This window comes from Octopus bimaculoides, chromosome 9 (assembly GCF_046866305.1).
Source record: "Octopus bimaculoides isolate indiv1 chromosome 9, ASM4686630v1, whole genome shotgun sequence".
NCBI classification, from domain to species: Eukaryota; Metazoa; Mollusca; class Cephalopoda; order Octopoda; family Octopodidae; genus Octopus; species Octopus bimaculoides.
Genome location: NC_142936.1, coordinates 54,336,751 through 54,354,797, shown reverse-complemented (window position 1 = coordinate 54,354,797; position 18,047 = coordinate 54,336,751). Strand labels below are relative to the sequence as shown.

At 36.2% G+C, this 18,047-nt stretch overlaps 1 protein-coding gene across 2 annotated transcripts in view; it reads left to right on the top strand.

The window, feature by feature from the left end:
* Positions 1-205: 205 nt before the first annotated feature.
* The window catches only part of LOC106874440 (protein MIS12 homolog), an 81,395-nt gene continuing 63,553 nt past the window's right edge, over positions 206-18,047 (top strand). For both annotated transcript variants that reach the window (XM_089357538.1, XM_089357537.1), the window contains exon 1: positions 206-288. The gene's annotated coding sequence lies outside the window, so the exon portion shown is untranslated. The remainder of the gene's footprint in view (positions 289-18,047) is intronic.

Genomic DNA, 18,047 nt, shown 5'->3' with positions numbered 1-18,047 from the left:
ATACTTAAGTTATAATTAATTACAATTAGATGTAAATGAATTTTTCTGATATTTAAACTAAGTATTTAGCTAACATTATATATATATATATATATATATATATATATATGTGTATATATATATATATATATATATATATATATATATATATATATATATATATATATATATATATATATATATATACATACAGATATGTATATGTATGTTTCAATGTTTTAGTTTCGTATCTTCGTTCTTTATATATTAACTTGCACACTCAAAGGCGGGAAACATTTGAAACTTGAGGTAAGTTGTACAGTCTGTTTATATCATATATATATATCATTATATACATACACATTCTTTTAATTCTCAGTTGTTTTTTACAAACATCTTTAACTTTCTTCTATTTTTTTATAATAATAAATCGTCGATGTCGGAAAACAAAACGACGTGGAGGTTTATATGGGCACTAAATCTCGTTTAATATATGCTGATATCATTATTTCTTTTTTCTTACTCATTATCAGGAATTTTAAAAGATATATTTATGAAAAGAAATAGTAAGGAAAATGTTAAAAGGAATTCAAAATATAAGCTTGTACATGCCACTGCGTCTATATTGAACTTGTGTGTCTCCTGAAAATTTCGCTTTTGTGATATCGTGTTTTAATTCATAAATATATCTTTTAAAATTCCTGATAATGAGTAAAAAATAATGAAGTTAGCATATATTAAACGAGATTTATAGTGTCCTTATAAACCTCCATGTCGTTTTGTTTTCCTACATCGACGATTTATTTGTACCTTTATTTTTGTCAATTATTTATTGCTTGTAAAATAGCTCAGTCTAAGTATTCCAGCATTTACTTTACTTTTTTACTTTTCTGGATGTGTATCAAAGGAACATTGATGATGTATTTATTTATTTAAAGTGGTAGGTTTTGGTTTGAAGGAAATTTGACTAGTTTTTTTTTTTTTTTTTTGCAACTCGTTACCACGTAACGGCCTCCTCAATGCATCATTAGTTTAGTTTATAACTACGGATTAAGAATTTTCACTTTATTCTTAATAGTTGTATCAATATGAATTACTATAAAAACAAAAAAAATTGACCTCTGACATGGTGTGCTTCAATCCAGAATCAAGAATAGGCAGTGCGCATGCACGAATCTTTTAAACTTTTCTGAATTAGGATTTTAAAGGATTTCAAAGATAATTTTGAAATTATAAACAAAGACAAATGACAGTCAGACTGTATTTTTAAAGAATGATAAAAAAAAAAGCCGAAGTTCCAAATTTTATGAGTTGAAAGAAAATTGGGCGAGGGGGCGGAGGTAAACAATACGTACACTACCCGTTTTCGGCGTAACAAAAACCCTAACCCTAAACACCGAGTTTTTAAGTATTATTTACGTCTTTTTTTTGCTTATCGTACGAGATAGTGTGTAGGGCTCAAATCCACAAAAATTTCCCGAAAATATCAAGAGACTAAAAGTTACGGTTAGTTAAACTAGTGTGGGTCGATCAGAACTCTGACTGCAGAGCATTATTTGAAGGATATTTAGTTGCTATTTCTTGCAGTCTGCTCCAGGTCAGCACTAATCATTGGGGCATTAAAATGGCATAACTACTGGACGGTACCTTCACCTAAACTGTTTTTAATTAAACACTTTCAGAAAGAAATCAAGGCGATGTTTCGTCTTGACTTGAAATTTGTAAATATTCACTTCAGTGGTTTCCTTGAGCACGTGTTGTCTTGTCAACTGTCGGTGCTTGTTCCTGTGTGTGTTTGTGTGCGTGCATGTTTGTTTCTCTCTGTGTGTGTGTGCTTGTTGTGGAATGTCGATATAACGAAGCACACACACATAGAGGTACATTCTCGCACGCTCACGGAAACTACGGAATTGAATGTTTAGCCACCTCGTACCGTCTCGTTTGTTTGTCACTCTGGCACTATCATGCTATTAGCTGTCAGAAGTGAAAGTGCTCACTGCTAGTGAAGTATCGTGAAGTGCCGTCACTCTTTCGTATTATTGTTTTTTAATATCTTTCTCCTCTTAAACACATTTAGGCTATATTTCTCCCACGTAGCTAAAACAAAAGATTGTTCACATTTAATGGTTTATTGCTGGGATTTAAGCCAAAAATTTGAGTACTTTAATTTTAAACTGATCAAAAAAAAAAAGTTTGAAAAATAAAAAATTTCCATTAGGCACATAAATTCCCGGTACTACTAAAGCAGCGCGGACCCGAACGCGCAGTCGCGCGTCCGCGCTAGCTAGTCGTGAGTGGTCGACCCTAACCCTAAACACGTATTCATTTGCACACGCGGGTTAGGGACAGGGTTAGGATCGACCACTCAAAACTAGCTAGCGCGGACGCGCGACTACGCGTTCGGGTCCGCGCTGCTTTAGTAGTACCTAAATTCTCGTGTGTAAAACACAAATTCACAGAAGTTTTCTGAAAATTCTAAAAAAATCGAGGGGTTAATATGGCGCGCTTGAAGCAGAGTTCTGCCCTTTTTTGTTTGTTTATTAAATTTTCTACACGGGAAGTTTTGCAAGCTAATTTTGAAAACCCACATTCAGCCCCCGTCACTTCCAAGTTAAAAAAAAAAAAAAGTTACGTTCCTTTCAAAGATTGGGGGCACTCTTTTGGTATAATTTTTTATATTTGTCATGTGTGTATACATACGGTAACTGTTCAGTTTATGTCTGTAAAATCAAAACACATAATTGACAATATTGATAACTTAGATTTTAGTTTTTTGTTTTTCTCAGTTAGGCATAGGAGTGGCTGTGTGGTAAGAAGATTGCTTCCCAACCATATGGTCCCAGGTTCATCCCACCACATGGCACCTTGGGCAAATAAATGTCTTCTATTACAGCCTCGGGCCAACCAAAGCCTTATGAATGAATTTGGTTGACGGAAACTGAAAAAAGTCTGTCGTGTGTGTGTGTGTCTATATATATATATATATATATGTGATCAGCATGGAGAAGGGTCTAGAAGCTTAAAGATCCTGCGAAGGGACATAGATTTAAAGACATTACTCGAAGCTTTTGACGAAATAGAGGGGGATATAACATCACATAATGTGGAAGACAACTGGAGGTTTCTATGGGACAACCTGCTGAGGGCCACTCACCAGATCTGTGGATGGTGTAAAATCCCCTTCTCGACCCAAGGTAACGTGGTAGTGGAACAATGTTGTTGACTGGGCTACTAGGGAAAAGAAACAGGCTTGGAAGAACGATGGTAGCAGGGAATTTTATCAGACTGCCAGAAGAGAAGCTAGGAGACAGGTTTATTTAGCCAGAGAGGAAGCAGATAAGAAAAAAATTTGCCAATGTTCTGCGCTGTGAGGACTAAAGACTTGAGGTATTTTGAGTTGCAAGACAGTGTGAGAGAGAGAATCGTGATGTCGTATCTGAAAAATGTGTCCACATGGATGATGGTTCACTTGCATTACCTAGGGAACCAAGTTTGTAGCGGGGGTGGATGCTCTGAAAGTGTAGCTGCTAGAATAAGAATAGCCTGGGCAAAGTTCAGAGAGCTCCTACCTCTGCTGGTGAAAAAGGGCCTCTTGCTCAGAGTAAAAAGTAGACTGTATGACACATTTGTACGAAAAGCCATGCTACATGGCAGTGAAACATGGGCCATCGCTGCTGAGGACATGAATAAGCTTGCAAGGAATGAAACCAGTATGCTCTGCTGGATGTGTAATGTCAGTGTGCATACATGACAGCATGTAAGCGCCCTGTGGGAAAAGTTGGATTTAAGATGCATCAGAAATGGTGTGCAAGAGAGACGACTGCGCTGGTATGGCAGTACTGTCTGATTGGCACTCATTCCAGTGGAACACTAAAAGCACATCCAAACATGATCGTTGCCAGGACCACGGATTGGCTTCAATGCCGGGGGCACGTAAAAAGCACCATTCAAATGTGATCATTACCAGCATCACCTTACTGGCACGTGCTGGTGGCATGTGAAAGACATTTGAGCGTGGTCATTGCTAGTGCTGCTGGACTGGCTCCCGTGCAGGTAGCACGTAAAAAAACACCTTTTGAGTGTGGTCGTTGCCAGAACTGCCTGACTGGCCTTCGTGCTGGTGGCATGTAAAAGCATCCACTACATCCTGAGTGGTTGGTGTTAAGAAGGGCATCCAGCTGTAGAAACTTTGCCATTTCTGATTGATGATAATGTGTGTGTGTATTTGTCCCTCTCCCACCATTGGTTTGTTTATGTCCCTGTAACTTAGCACCTCGGCAAAAGAAACAATAGAATAAGTATTAGGCTTACAAAAATATCCTGGGGTTCATTTGTTTGACTAAAGGTGGTGCTCCAGCATGGCTGCAGTTAAATGACTGAAACAAGTAAAAGAAAAGTTCTTGTGTGTGTGTGTGTTTTTCAGTCAACTAGCAATTCTCATTTTTTGCATGGCTGAAATTGGAAGATGACAAAACAATGTCAACATTGCAATGATAACATGTGTTTTAAGCATTTAAAAATTGAAAAATAACCACAAAATGAGAGTAAACAGCACACATTTTGTAGTTTTAAGCATTCAATATGCATTTAATGTGAAAAGAAAGATACACATTTTGTAGTTTTAAGAGCAGAAAAAAACTAGTTCAGGTAAAAAAAAAAACAAAAAAACCACAGTAAACAGCTGATTCTGTTTTTCGTAAACATTTGGTTTATACAGGAGAGTGCCAACACTTGTTAATATGGAAACAGGCACCTACTTTTGATTGGCTAAAATTACCCAGAATTTGCAAACTTTAAAAGCAATTAACTGTTTGATTTATGGTGAAGATTAATTTCATGTCAATAATGAGCATACAAAACTACATCAATTGACCAAATTGAAGACATTGAAAAGTGACAGCCAAACAGAAAAGATCCTAATCAGTTAAAGTTCAGTGACAGGAATTGCATATGGCTGCAAAAACAATGCCTCTATAATATATATGTGTAACCCTTGCTTGCATAAGAAAAAAAAGAATTTTTGAATAAATGAATATATAATGGTAGTCGGGGTGGGGTGGGGGGGCATTCCCAGTTTCTGTAAAACTGATTTACACTCACTGGCTATAGTCAAGTTGGGTTTGTAGTGGAATATGCCGAATTGCATCCCATTGGGATTGAACCCGGTACTAAGTGGTTGCAGAGTTAACCTGTTAACCAAACAGTCATGACTAGGTTCTAAAAGTATTTTGGTTTGAGGATATTGATATTTGTTGGTATTAACTTGCTTTCACTTAAATGTCTGGAAGTGATCTTCATAAGAGAATTTAAAAGAACATAGGTTAATAATGGTATGAAAAATGGTTGCAGAATTATGATATTGCAATCATTTATCATTATAGGATCGAAATATTGGAAATCTATTAATTGATCACAATAAATATAGTTATCTAATTTGGTAATCATATTTTTACTGATACATTTAAGAAAACAAAATAGAAAATAAACAAATGTTCTTTTTTTTTTTTTTTTTTTTTTTTTTTTACATCGTTACCTTATCTGTGTCCAAGAGTTGTAGCTGTAACAAATGGGGTTATAAATGACTCTAACGCCACTTTATTTCATTGGTAATCAGGAGCCATTGCGGTAGTGTTCCACTGTTTACTGCAAGCTTAACCCTTTTGTTAGCATACATTCATTGCTTCTGTTTTAATTTTGAATGTTAGGAAGTTAGTAAAGTAACTTCATTAGTATTAAGTTGGGGTTTGGAGTATAAATTAGTATTAAATTTTTCTGGAAGGTTTTAATTTAAAAATAACTTTAAACCCTTTAGCACTCAAATTACTCTGTCAAACATAATGCTTGTTTATTCCCATTGGTTTGAATTAATCAGTGCATTATCTCCTAGATTTGAGATTGTGATGTGATAGTTAATTTTTAAAATGACATAGGGTATGTGTAAAAGGCCTGGTCTTTGTGTATCTTTGTGTTTGTCTCCTTGCAGTTTGACAACTGGTGTTGGTGTGTATGTCCCTGTAACTTAGTGGCTCAGCAAAAAGAGGCTGCTAGAATAAGTACCAGGCTTAAAATAATAATAAAAAAAAAGCACTGGTCAATTGTAACTACTAAATTTTTTGACACAGTGCCCCAGCATGGCTGTAGTCTAATGAGAAACAGATAAAAGATATATATGTATAATGTTTTTCTTATAAACAAAACTATGTACATTCACTTAAACACACTCCTTGTATAACTGTAAAGTAAATGTGGACTTATGGTACAAATACACTAAAACCAGAAATTGCGATATATCAATCCACTATGACAGGGGTTCTCAACCATTTTTCTACTGATGGACCCCTTTGATTACTATTTTCTGGTGGACCCCCATTGCCATTCAATGTTTACAAACTAGTTTAATAGAAAATTTTTCAAAATTCCTATATTGTGTTTCACACGTTAATTTGTGTAGGTTGAACAATGGAAAAAGGTTAGTGAAAGAAACATAGCTGTTTCTTGCAATACATACAACTAAAGCAAAGGTTGTTTTCAGGGCCCCTTAAAATACTATTGTGGATTCCCAATTTACTATTTTGTTGCATGGACCTCTAAAAATCTTATATAGACCCCGATTGGATGACTGCATTATAGTCATTCAAATGAAGCTGCCAATATAAGAGTTAGCTACAAAAACATGAGCAAACTAATAATTTACAAATGCAATAACTTAGACAATAAAATTTTCCTTAAAGTATATTTAATATTCATTAAATAGCTCTTTAAATATGTTCTGGATAGGTAACTTGATCTAAGCGAGAACAGCGATAAATGGGCTGAGCATCACACTTATGCTAACTTACTAATAGAGTGATGAGCAAAATTATATAATATTCAGATGACTTTTACACATTGGTGACCTATTTTGATCATGTGTTTGTCTAGTTTGATCTAATTTAATTTAGTTTGATTTAACTCAAGTTTAATCTTATGCTAGTTGCATCTCTCCTTTCTTTCTTATGCCGTTCTCTGCTCTCTCATCAAATTTGGCCTTAGCCCTGTATGTACTAAGATACAAGCATTAAGCCCAGTAGCCATTGAGTTAGTGTTCTACTGCTTACTGGAAGCTTAACCCTTTTGTTGGCATAAATACACTGCTTTTGTTTTGATTAATTTTGAATATTACGAAGAAATTAGTAAATTAACTTCCTTAGTATTAAGCTGGGGTTTGGAGCATAAATTAATTTGAAATTTTGCTGGAAGGTTTTAATTTAAAATAACTTAGGGTGAACCGTAATGGCTTGCATGCCAGTGACGTGTAATGGCTTCTGTGCTGGTGACGCACGAAAGGCAGTTGGTTTTAGGAAGGGCATCCAATCTTAGAAACCAAGCCAAACATGGACAGGGCCCTGGTGCAGCTTACCAATTTCAGCCAAGCTGTCTAATCCATGCCAGCATGGTAAGTGGACGCTAAATGATGAGCCAGTGCATGTATATAATGGGCTTGTTTCATTTATGGAGTTTGACTTGCAAAGGATTGGTCACCTTCATGTCAATAGTAGTAGTGCAGTAGGATCGAACTTGGTTTATGGTTGCAGAGTAAACTCTTACAGCTGTCCGTGCACCCACCTAATTTTTACTGGACAACAGTCACAATGAGACACACTGCCTTAAAGGGTTTTAGTCAAAGAAATCAACCACTACTTTTTTTGTTTTTAAATTTTAATATCTTGTACTTTTCTATTGTCCTCCTTTGCTGAAGCATTTAGTAAGAGGGACATAAAACAATGCCAGCTGTCAAGTGTTGATAGGGTACAGACAACTCTCACAAGTTCTCATTCACATACACACATCATTTTACGTGTTTTACACACACACGCATACACAATGGGCCTTCATTTTCTGTTTATCAAATCCATTTGCCAGACATTGGTCAGCCTGTGGCTGTAGTACAAGACACTTGCTCAAGGTACCACACAGTGACATTGAATCCAGAACCATGTAATCGAGAATCAAACTGCTTACACAGCTATGTCAGTTCCTACTTAATTTAGTCACTTTTCAACTGTTCTGATCTCGTTTCATTTGAGACATTTAGGCCTGTTGTTTCGTTGATATATAATGTGTGTGGATATATATATATATATATATATATATATATATATATATATATAAAAAATGTTTGTTTCTGATGAATATTAATGGTCTTCATTTGCATTACAAATTCACACAGAATTATAACATCTTTGAAGTTGTCTGCTATCAAGTTAATTATAATCTTTAGAATTCAATAATGATTGTGAAATCAACTTCCATCTTTGTCTTAATGTCTATTTTTCCCCTCCCAATGCTGTCATTTATTAGAGTCCAGTGTCATTTTGTCTCTAAGGTCTGACGTCCTGAGGTTTTCTCATATTAGTTGTTGCTTTTGGTGTCTTTCATTCTCATCAAATGCTATTTCATCATTCAACACACATTGTCCATAAGAGATCAGGTTTCTCTTGTATATTTCATTCAAAAAGTACCTTTAAACTTTGATATCAACCAACCTGAGGTCTTGTCTACTTCATTTGAAATCATTCATATCTGAATCGAAATTTGAATTTTTTTTGTTCCAAACAATTGCTTAACCACAAAACTGAGTGGAAGGTCTTGATTATACTGGTTTCAAATTTTGGCATGAGGCTAGAAATTTTGCGGAGAAGAGTCAAGTCGATGGCATCGACCCCGGCATTCAACAAGTACTTATCTTTTTGAGAGTGAAAGGATGAAAGGTAAAGTTGACCTGGGTAGTTTTTGAACTCAGAATGTAATGACTGACAAACTGCTACCAAGCATTTTGCCTGGCATACTAACGATTCTGCTAGTTCGCCATCTTAAAGGGTATTGATTATACTGACATCAGTACTGGAATAGTACATTATTGATCATAGAGGGGTGACATTATCTTGGTAGCATTTGAACTTGGAATGTAAAGAGCCAGAAGAAATACTAGTTACTTTTCTGATGTTTTAACCCTTTGGCATTCAGATTACTCAATCAAACATAATGCCTATTTATTGAAATTGGTTTGAATTAAGCATTATCTAGAAGCTTTGAGGTTTCAATGATGTTGATTGTATATTTTTAAAATGACATTGTATAGTAGGTATGAGAGGCTGAATCTGACTGGTTTGTACATAAAACATGTAGAATGTATGGGTCTGATATCAAATTCATCATCGTTAACATCCATCTTCCATAGTAGAACACTTGACTGGAGCCAACCAGGTAGAGGACTGCCTCAGGCTACTGTGTCTGTATTGGTGGGGTTTTTACAGTTTGATACAAGTATCATTTACCTCCATATAAACTGTGATCAGACAAATGTCTGATACCAGGCATTCCAGCTGAATTTAGGGAAGTCTTGTGCTATTATTTAATGTATCTTTCTTTGTTTAACCCTTCAACCTCTAAACCAATCATATCCAGGTAAAATATTTGACCTATTTTATTTCCAAGCTGGCCAGATCTGACCTCTCACACTTACCCTACAATATTATTAAAAATATATACAAAATAGAATTGAAGTCTCAAAGCTACAAGAAAATAATAATAATAATCTCCCAGATAGCATTGAAGGGAATATCCTTTCAGCTGGTTTATATTTCTATACTAAACATAAGTAGAATTTGGATGTCTTTCCAGCAACTGTTGGAACCTGTTGTCAGCTGGGCAGACTGAAGCCAACAGTAATATTTTCCTCAAAGCCAGTATTACCTATAAGGAATTTTGAACTGTGGGATAGAGGAAATAAAGGGGAAGATTATATAATTGGAGAGTGGGCAATAATAACCTGCCTACCTCTTTCTCAAATCTTACCTGTTGTTTAGCTCCAAATTAGCTTCAGTTGTTTAGGCCTTTTGATCTAAAGCAATACTGCTGTGATATCCTTCATCTGTCTGTCTTAACATGTTAACTGCCACTTTAACCTTTTTGCAGTCAGATTATTCTGTCAAATGTAATGCTTATTTATTATTGTTTTGAATTAATCATACTTTCTCATAGCTTTAAAATTTTGATGTGATTCTATATTTTTTTGAATGACAATGTAGGACAGTTATGAGAGACCACATCTATCCAGTTTTTGTGTGAAACAGGTAGAATATTTTGGCTGGATATGGCCAGTTTAACCCATTACCTACCATAATTCTATTAACTAGAATCTTTTTTTATGAAACTTTGATTTCTAGCATAAAACAGCCTTAGAAACATGCTGGAATGATCAAAATAACATTTTAAATAGAAATAAGTGAGATACTGGGTGAAAAATTAGCAGACCTCATTTGAATATCAGAGAAATATACCTACTAGATATAGCAAAAAGGTTAGATATGTGTAAGTATTGACAGGTAATTACGAAATTTGTAATTTTTAAGTGATTCATATGAGATCACTGGTAGGTAATGGGTTAAATGCTAAAGGGTAACTATTTAGCACTCCTGTTATTTAGATATCCTTGAAACCATGTCAAAGCTATAGAATAAAATATTTTCTCATATTATTAAAATGTACCACCAGTGAAGTTTGTAAGGAACCACCAGTGGTACATGTGACAGTTATTAAAGGTATGTAGGACCAAATTTTCTAAAACGTCCCTTATTTAGTTGTAAAATTCGGTTGCTATGTCTAGCAAATTGACAGATTTTGTAATCTTTGTTGGCTCTACTGCTATTCTAAGCCATAATATTTATGCCCCAAAATTTGCAGAGATAGCCATCCTAGAAATAATGTTGGAGTTGATTTTCATCTCAATTTGGTGTACATGTTGGCCTTGTTCCGCACAATTTCATGTTTATCATTCTCTTAACATAATCCATAATGGTTATTTCTGCTTTATCAAAGGAATCCAATGTAATTCCTACTTCAATAAAATGCTGGTTTTGGCCTCAAGAGACTACAATTTTATTTTGGTGTTCCAATATATATATATATATATTTCCATAATGACTACTGGATTTCTTTCTTTCCAATAAGCTCTCTCTTTCCCTCTCTCTCTCATATACGTATCTCTTTCATTCCTGCACCAGAGCATGGTAATGTTGGAACATTGGTAGACCTTGTTATTTAGCCCCAGGTCAATCTTTATTGAGCAGATTAATGATCAGAGGCAATCCACTCAGTTTTTATATGAGCTATAGGGATGCAAAATCTAGTTTGTCACCTTGGTAGTTAAGAGATGGTTGGATACCATCATTTTTGTTGTGGGTAGGGTTGGGGCTGGATTTGTTGATGTGAGAATCAATGATTTAAATGCAAGTTGGTTACAATTCAACAGACATAATGGTTAGTGTACCTGTGCCATCCACGTAGGTACCATCTTCAGTGTAACCAGGTTGTCCCTGTGGTATGTAATTTAAGGGATATCTGGCTGCAGTTTCTTGCAAATTAAAGAGCTGTATTGCCTTGTCTCCTCTTTGTTCCTTGCTTAAATGTTATATATCAGTTTCAAATTTTGGCACAAGGCCAGCGATTTTGGGGGAGGGCTAAGTCGATTACATCGACACTCCCGCCACCTCCATCCTGTGCTCAAATGGGACTTATTTTACCAACCCCAGATGAAAGGCTGAGTCAACTTTGGTGGAATTTGAACTCAATGTAAAGACATGAAATTGCTACTTAGCATTTTGTCCGACATGCTTATGAGTCTGCCAGCTTGCTGCCCTTGGTTAAGTGTAATATATCTAAATGTGTTTGGTTCCGTTTCTATAGGTGGGATGCCCTTCCTGTCACCAACCAATTTATCATATGTACTGAATGTAATTGTTTCCATGATATCTGCATTAGGGAAATTGTCATTGTGTTTTACTGGTCTTTAGTTTGTCTGTGACCAGAAACGAGTCGAGGACGAGAAAGTTTTCACCTTGAGTTACAAGCAAGTCTCTCATTAGTTTTCTGGCCACCCATGTCTCTCCACCTTGTATTTGCATTTATGTCAGCAGTTAGCGTACATTGATTTACCTTTCATATTTTACTCGTTTCAGTCATTAGACTGCGGCCATGCTGGGGCACTGCCTTGAATTTTTAGTCGAGTGAATCGACCCCACTACTAGTTTTTTAAGCCTGGAGCTTATTCTGTCTCTTGCTGAACTGTCAAGATATGGGGACGCAAACACACCAATACTGGTTGTCAAGCGGTGGTGGGGGACAATCACAGACACATAGATATCTCTATATATATACATTTACGCACATGATGTTCTTCTTTCAGTTTCTGTCTGTCAAATCCATTCACAAGACTGTTTGTTGGCCCAAGGCTATAGTAGATGCTTGCCCTGACCTTTATAATCTCATGCTAACCATAACTTGGGAATGAATGTCAGACAACCTATGCATGATTATTTTACGCAGTGACTATTCATGCAGCATCATTTGTTTGCACTTTGCCATGAAAATATGTCTAGACAGTGTGCTGTTCGGTTTTCCAAATTCTTGGGGAAATATTACCTTGTTTGGATGTAGGCGAGGGTTGGTGACAGGAAGTGTATTCAGCTATTCAAAATCTACCTCAATGACTTCATCTGACCTATGCAAGCATAGAAAACTGGTTGTTAAAGATATGGGTCAGATATAGTGCAAAAGCTAATTAACCTTAATTGGACAGACAAATGATCAAATGTATTCCATCTGTGACCATCCCATATATTATCAGCCATTGTATACTCTGGGGTACATTGTACCCCCTATTTAACTCCTATTTAGTTTAATCCTTCAGCACTTAATCTGGCTGTAACTGGCCCAAAATAGTCAACCAATTTTATGCTCAAACCAGCCAGATCTGGTCTCTCACACTTAATCCTACAATGTCATTCTAAAAATAAAAAAAAAAAAAAAACCTTATCTCAAAGCTACAAAACAATGTGTATAAATAATCATAATATTTAAGAGTAATTTGAATGCTAAAGGGTTAAGGGAGATTTGGTTATTATTTCTAGCAGGTCATGAGCCACAACATTGCTACCTCATTAGTAGTGTTAATGTGCAGCCAGGTGATAAACTAGCGGAGCTCTATTACAGAATTGAGTGGCAGAAAGTTTATCTAGCTTTAGGTCCTGTGTTCATTCTTTTAGTATTCAGATAACTCTGTCAAATGTAATGCTTATTTTTTCATATTGCTTCAAATGAATCCTGTATTATCTTGTGGCTTTGAGATTTCAGTGATGTGATTGTTTTCAGAATAGTATTGTTGGGTATGTGTGAGAGGCCAGTTTGAATATAAAACAAGTAGAATATTTTGACTGGATATAACCAGTTCAAATGCTAAACTGTTAAAATTCACCCTCCCCTGTTAGTCTTTTTGCGGTTGCTCTAGACTTTGCATTTGACTTAATTGGAAGGATCGGAGTCATACTTAATTTATTGCCTAGTATAATAGCACTACTTGGGCCCTTGGGTGTCTTTTAGCGGAACTCTCTTCATAGCAAGAATTCAGTTTGTTTCTGGACTAGGGAGAAATTGCATCCCCTTCTTCACACCAGTCTTGGGATAGTGGGGGTCATGGATTATCGCCCTTTCCTCCTCTAAGTAAATCCAAATTAAAAAATAATAATGTAAGGAATTATTGAATTGATTATATGCATATATATATATATATATATATATATATATATAATCATCTCATTAGTAAATACTGTCTTTGGATTGCGCCAAGTGTCTGATATTATCAATAATTACTTGTAGGATAAGTCCCCCACCCCACCCCCGCCACAAATCACCCACTATCTGTTCAGAATATTTCAAAAGATATTGCAAATAAGAGATGTCAATCATCTTGTCCAACCGAAATAAAACATAAAATAGAAATGAAAATCGATAGTTAAATAGGTCCCTCCCATTTTTTTTTTTAACCCACCCCCATATTATATTTATTGCTAGGTTCATTTTAAATTAGTTTCAACTCCAGTATGTGTGTGTGTGTGTGTGTGTGTGTCTATTGAATGTGGTTGTTAGTCATTGTTGCTTATTGTTCTTATTTAATGGTGGAACAAGGCAAGTTTTTCAGTTTATTAAGATGGTCAAGGTGTAATTGTCTAGAGTAACTCTTTGTTCCTTTTTACATTTTTGGGTACCTCTGCCCAGTGTCGCCTTCCTGGCACTTGTGCCGGTAGCATGTGTAAAGACATTCGAGCGAGATTGTTGCCAGTGCCGCTGGACTGGCTCCTGTGCAGGTGGCTCGTAAAATACGCCATTTTGAGCATGGCTGTTGCCAGTACTGCCTGACTGGCTTCGTGCCGGTGGCATATAAAAGCACCCACTACACTCTCGGATTGGTTGGCGTTAGGAAGGGCATCCAACTGTTGAAACTCTGCCAAATCAGATTGGAGCCTGGTGTAGCCATCTGGTTCACCAGTCCTCAGTCAAATTGTCCAACCCATGCTAGCATGGAAAGCTGACGTTAAACGACGATGATGATGAAACGCACATGCATGGTTAGTCTTTCTGTAGGATACACTATATTTAAACTGGCCATGGCCAGCCAACATATCATACCTGTTTTGTTTAAACTGAGCAGGCTTTTTTAACCTCTTACCCCCACCTTACAATGTTATACCACTAAAAACAAAGAATTGCGTCATTGAAATCTCAAAGCTGCAAGCCAATGCATGGTTAATTCAAAACATTGTGAATAATTAAGCTTTACATTTTGACAGTAATCAAAATACTAAAGGGTTAAATCACCTGTTTTCTGTCTTTTCTTTGTTTCTTTCTTTATAACTTCCAAATAGATTGCTGCACTTATTACAGAAAAAAAAAAAAAAAAATTCTGATCTCACATTTCTCTTGCTTGTTTTCTCCTTTTATTGTCATGCATTTTAATGCTAATACATATGCATTAGTGTGTGTGTGTGTGTCTAAATTCCTTTTGTATGTTGTATATTTGATGGTTGTTGTTTCAATCACCTGAGATGTATACAAAAACAAATGTCGTCTTGTCTTTGGTAAGTTTTGATGACAAGTGCCCAACTGTTCTGCCATCTGAATTAGTGTGAAAGTGGTCGAGTATTTTCTTAGACAAGTACCCTTAGTTTAACATTTGAGTAATATCAGCATGACTTGATATGTGACAAAGTTGGTCCTTTGAATTACAGGTATAGTCTTTTCTGTGGGCTTCATCTCTTCCATATTCAGACATGGACTGCTTTCTTGCACAAATGTTGGTGGCTCATATTTAAACATTTTTTGCTTTAGAACCTGAAAGACCTATTGAAGATTGAAGCACGTTTCTTTTTAGAATTTTTGTTTTGGTCCTGATTGAGCAGATATTTTCAGCTATGACTACTTTGTCTTCAAGTAGCTTATCTAGGATAACAGTATCCAATGTATACTTCATGTTTGAAATTGTGGTGGGAAGTATAACTTATTTCTGGTAGGATGAATTACCATGCAGAGGTTTCTTTCGTTGGTTTGACTCAGACTTTAGTTTCAGGCAAAGGTACTGCAGGTATAGCATTTTTGGGCTACCCCTGACTGGAATACCTTTACGTTTAACTCATTGGATGTTTTTTTCCAGTCTGGCTTGAGCTAAATGGGATGTTACTTGAGGCAGCATTTTATGGGAGAATGCTTTTCCTATCACCAACTCCTGCAATAAGAGGTTTATTGTTCCACAGGTGTTCAAATGTACAGGTGACCATAATGTTAGCAAGAAGTGTATAAATCTTGCTCAAGTAGTGAAAAGTATGGAATGTGTTTGTGAATAAGCACATATGGTTTGTTTAATATCTAACATGCTGGTGTGTTTGTGTGTGTATATATATGGGCAAGTATGGCTGTGTGGTAAGAAACTTGCTTTCCTACCACATGGTTCTAGGTTCAGTCCCACTGCATGGCACCTTGGGCATGTCTCCTATAGCATCGGGTCGACCAAAGCCTTGTAAGTGCATTTAGTAGATGGAAACTGAAAGAAGCCCATTTCATATATATGTGTGTGTGTTTGTCCGGTTGACCACTGATGTTGATGTGTTTGCGTCCCCATAACTTAGCAGTTCGGCAAAAGAGACTGATAGTATAAGTACTAGGCTTACAGAGAGAGTAGGTCCTGGGGTTGATTTCTTTGGCTAAAAAATCCTTAAAGGTATTGCTCCTGCATGTCCGCAGTCAAATGACTAAAGCAAAAAAGTACACACACCCGTATAAATTTTCTTTTTGTGTGTGTGTGTGTGTGTGTATGTATATACACACTCTCAGACAATTAAGTTTCCTACTACCAAATTAATCCTTTCGTTGCTATATTTCCATCTAAAATATCCCGTATGTGTTTCAGGTAAATTATAAAATTGTGAATTTAGTTTGGGTTTCACTAGACAACTCTTTTTTTTTTTTTTTATTTACCAACATATTGTGATTTTGGGATCAGTTTTACAAAAGGTTCTTAACCTAATCTGTTTCATAATTTTTGTCTCAAAGTGAATATAATTACAGGTAAGTATAGGAAAATTTAACAAAATATAAAATTATTTAAATTTTAAGAGCGTTGTAGTTGGTTTGAAGCATTGTAAATGTCGAAGATTATAAAAAGAGAGAAAATAGGCAGAAAGTTTATAACACCACTATATTTCAGGCTCAAATCCCATCTTAAACAGTGGAGAAAATGAGTTCTTGGCTAATTTTCAATGAGTATACAACAAAATTTCAGTTGAGAGGAAATGTGCAAATTACTGGATTATTTATCATTGGAATTTAATACACAGACGACAGGTGTGCCATTGAATGAAATAGTGGAATTTGTCTTTGAAGAAAAGTAGGAAATGAAATATATGCAATAACGTAAAATCACACTTGTCCATAAATACACAGAAACACACACATAATGATGATTCATGATACAAGTTAATCAAACTCTGTCATGCATCTTACAGGTAAATAAATAACAAGGTGAATTTGGTACTTACAGGTAAATAAATAAGGTGAATTTGGTAAAGAAAACCTAAATCACACACACCCGCATATACAATATTCCTAAAAATGCTCAAATTTCTTTCTTCCAAGTGTGTGGAGAAACCTCAAACAGTCTTTTAGTCCATTGTTTACGTCCTGCACAATGATTTGTTTCTAAAGTAAATGTTAGAAAAGGAAAAAGTATGTAAAGAAAAAAAAACAAAACAAAAAGTATATAATCTAACTTTCGTTTCCTTGGAAAGACTCTGGCTAGGTCTAATTTCTTCCTGAAAATAACTAGGAAAAGCAGTTTCTAAATTCTTACTATATTCATGTTAAAATTTTTCTTTTGAATCCCTATTGGAACTTGTCAGAATCCTTTCACTTTCAGATAATGAAAGATCTAAATCATAATCATATATGTAGTTTTATTTATTTATTTTTTGTTTTTGTTTGCTATATATTTTTCTTTTTTCAAAAATACTTGTTGCTTGACAACATGAAATCTATCCATTTTGCCTTCCTATCATCATCATCGTTTAACGTCCGCTTTCCATGCTAGCATGGGTTGGACGATTTGACTGAGGACTGGTGAAACCGGATGGCAACACCAGGCTCCAGTCCGATTTGGCAGAGTTTCTACAGCTGGATACCCTTCCTAACGCCAACCACTCAGAGAGTGTAGTGGGTGCTTTTACGTGTCACCCGCACGAAAACGGCCACGCTCGAAATGGTGTCTTTTATGTGCCACCCGCACAAGCCAGTCCAGGGGCACTGGCAACGATCTCGCTCGAAAATCCTACAGGAGCCAGTCAGGCGGTACTGGCAACGGCCACGCTCAAAATGGTGCATCTCATGTGCCACCCGCACAAGAACCAGTCCAGGGGCACTGGCAACGATCTTACTTGGCTTGCCGGGTCTTCTCACGCACAGCCCATTTCCAAAGGTCTCGGTCCGTAGTCATCGCCTCGGTGAGGCCCAATGTACGAAGGTCTTGCCTCACCACCTCAGCCCAGGTCTTCCTGGGCCTACCTCTTCCACGGGTTCCCTCAACTGTTAGGGTGTGGCACTTTTTCACGCAGCTATCCTCCTCCATTCTCACCACATGTCCATACCAGCGCAATCGTCTCTCTTGCACGCCACAACTGATGCTTCTAATGTTCAGCTTTTCTCTC